This window comes from Camellia sinensis, chromosome 1 (assembly GCF_055761805.1).
Source record: "Camellia sinensis isolate YWXY chromosome 1, ASM5576180v1, whole genome shotgun sequence".
Classification (NCBI taxonomy): domain Eukaryota; kingdom Viridiplantae; phylum Streptophyta; class Magnoliopsida; order Ericales; family Theaceae; genus Camellia; species Camellia sinensis.
The window spans coordinates 53026132-53029430 of NC_138961.1; the positions used below are offsets into that span (position 1 = coordinate 53026132).

General features: G+C 35.6%; 1 long non-coding RNA gene across 1 annotated transcript; it reads left to right on the forward strand.

Annotated features, from left to right (window-relative positions):
- The first annotated feature begins 1127 nt into the window (after positions 1 to 1127).
- LOC145789718 (uncharacterized) lies at positions 1128 to 2146 on the forward strand. Its single transcript, XR_014327965.1, has 3 exons — positions 1128 to 1313; positions 1411 to 1532; positions 1621 to 2146. It is a non-coding gene; the product is annotated as an uncharacterized LOC145789718 (long non-coding RNA).
- Positions 2147 to 3299: the final 1153 nt, after the last annotated feature.

Here is a 3299-nt window from a genome sequence, read left to right on the forward strand (position 1 = left end):
GCATACTGCAAAATTTCATTAAACTAACCAAAACACAATCCAACATTTTTATAGGTCATGACCAACCATAAACACCAACCAAAGAGGACGACAAGGACAAGATCATATCAGCCATGAGAGCACAAATGCAAGAAATGGAACAAAAATTCATGGCTGAATTGCGTAAAAAAGAAGATCAATTGAAGGAAATGTCCACCAAAAAAACTGGCAGTCCCCAACAAAGATCCATGGTCAAGAGAATCAAACAAAAATCAAGAAAACAAGCACATGACCCAGATTTTGAATACCAACCAATGACCAAACCCAAAGAAGATGCAAGAAACAAGACACAAACTGCTGCTGATGTACCCAAACCAACACAGGGTACTGATGAAGAAAAAGAGAAGAAGAATGACAACAAAACAGAGGGTGCTCATGAAGCAAAACAACAGCAGAAAGAAAAGATGCAGGAACATATTGGCCAAGAGAAATCAGTTGCTGCTGAAACAAACCCAAAAGAGCATGCCAATCAAAAGAAGACAAAACTTCAAGTATTGGAAAGTGATGATGATTTCCAAGAAGAATCAATCCCAAACAAGCCACTCGCCATTTCATGTCGCAAAACAAACAAGGTTTGGCATACCCTATCCAAAAAAGACCAAGACCAAATTCAACTCATCAACAACACACAATCAAGTGCTTGTGTCTGGTCTGGCAGCGAAGATGAAAACTGCGTATACTTTTCAGATATATGCAGATTGACCAACAGGGAACCCTTATATAGGAATGTAGGTCTCCAACTGCACAATTTTACAGTTTCTGTACATATTCAATAACCTATTCCACAAACCTAACACATTCTCATATATAACATGTTTCAGGTCATTGATGCCTTCTCAGAAAAGCAAATGGCACTCCAACCAACCATTGAAGAATTTGAGAAAAACGATCTAGTCTTTGCAAGCAATCCATATGCAGGAAGATCTTATGTTTTCTCAACACTCATCAATGTAAGCAAAACTTAACATACCTTACAATTGCAAAATTTTCTACTTTCTCAACATGTATCACTACATAGTTTTATAACATATTTCAAACATATATATAACTTACAGACTCCACTACAAAACCAAGATCAAGCACTGAGAGAAAAACTGATGGACAGCTATTTTCCAGAAGCAATGAAAAACAGATATATCCATTTCCCAATCAACCACGACAACCATTGGACAATTGTGGTCTTTGACAATGCTGATGGAATATGGAGACACTATGACTCTTTGAGACCAGCAAAAGATTGCCACAACAAGCACTTTGAAATTGCAAAGCAAATTGTAAGTTAAAATAAAATTTCATACTTAGTTCCATTCCTTTACAAACATCTCAACTCATCACTATAACTAACAAAAACACCCACTAACTATTTTGTAGCAACAACATCAACTGAGATGGAATAAAGCATTACTCAGCAAACAGGGAAACATGTTATCATCTCAAGAGTGCGAGACAGAAATTGCATCAATTGAGGAATGCCCACAACAAACCCCACACTCGTAAGATACAAAATCCATAAACTAATCTTCCAATATGCTAAATTTTGCAGTTTCACCTAACTAATTAACTTCATCTCAAACACTGCAGGAATGATTGTGCAATCGCCGTCTGCAATGTTATCAACCAATATCTCAACTGGCAACCTGTGCAGAAAAAACTTCGTCCAACTGAGTGGGTCAAATTTCGAGCACAAATCATCAATCAATTCCTCAATGATGAGAACCGATCCTGGAAACTTGAGCACTACCAAATGTTAACAAAACATACCAAACCATAGAAACAATGAACAAACTTCTTGACAATACAAATATTCAAGGGAACATATCTTTGTACCTTTTTTTTTATTTTTCTTTTTTAACATGTGACAAGTACTTTATATACTTTTGGGAATGATCTTTTTCTGGTTATTATGGTTATGGTGAAAATGATTGATGTTGTTGTTGCTCTTCTTCTTGTTATTATTATTGTGGTTCTTCTTCTGATTGTTTGTCTACTTGTTTGTGGTTGCATATATTTTCATACAGTAAAGGTTGTTTCTAATAATTCTTCAAACTGCAAAATTTTGCAGTTTCATCAGCTTGTTTCTAATAATTTTTAAAACTGCAAAATTATGCGGTTTCATCAGGTTGTTTCTAATAATTCTTAAAACTGCAAAATTATACAGTTTTCTCGCTATGAAATATGAACTGCATTTCCATATTATATTGTTTCAATAAGAAATTTTCAACAACCTTCTCTGCATTCCATAAAAATAAAAAACAAAAACAGACTGTTACAAAACAACTTCAATAAGTAAAGAACACATCAACAAACAAAAAACAATTCAACAACTTTATTCATTACTTCCATAATACCAAGTATCACATTTTTTATTATCATAATCCCTCAAATTCAAATACAAATCCAAAAGAATAGATTGTCGCCTCAAATAGTAGCCTTGCACGTTTTCTTATTGTGATTCTCATATTTCAAGCACCTCCCACACTTGATTTGCTTCACATTCTCACCCCTAGAAGGTATCCTCTTCTTCTTGTTCCGCCCGGGCTGCTTCTTCGTTATAGGAGGTTTGATAACCGAACTACTGGCACCATCAAAGTCAAATCTCTCACTTGAAGGCACTAGATAAACAGATTCCTTGTATGACTCTCTAAAACAATCTACATAAGGATCAATGAAACCATACACATCTCTACCACTACTACGCAAAGCATGCACAGCATGACAACAAGGAAAACCATTCAATTGCCATTCATGGCAAGAACAAGTCTGTCTACCAATATCAACATAAAAAGAAATAGAAGAATGAACCTCAAGCACAGTATCACTAGCAACAATCATATCCCAAGACTTAGCTAGCTCCAAAGAGTCCACCAACTTCTTTTCCATAACTGGACACAATTTCGTAGTCCATCTTCTAGATTCAGCTCTTCTATCCGACAATTGAGTCATAATTTGAACCCTAATCATATCAACCATACAAGTAATAGGCAACTCACGGGCCCCACCAATCCAATTATTGTAAGACTCGGCAGCATTAGATGACATCTCACCATATCGTTTCCCTCTAAAAAATGCATTTGCCCACTTATCATTTTGCAAACCATCCAACATACTATCAACTTTACCATTCCCAGCAATACGCCTCAATTTCTCCATATAATGTTGGAAAGAAGCAACCGTTGGCGCATAAGCACATTTAACTAATATTTTCATCAAACACAGCTTATAGTTATTACGAAGTCCCACCAATTTGTCAATCAAATTTC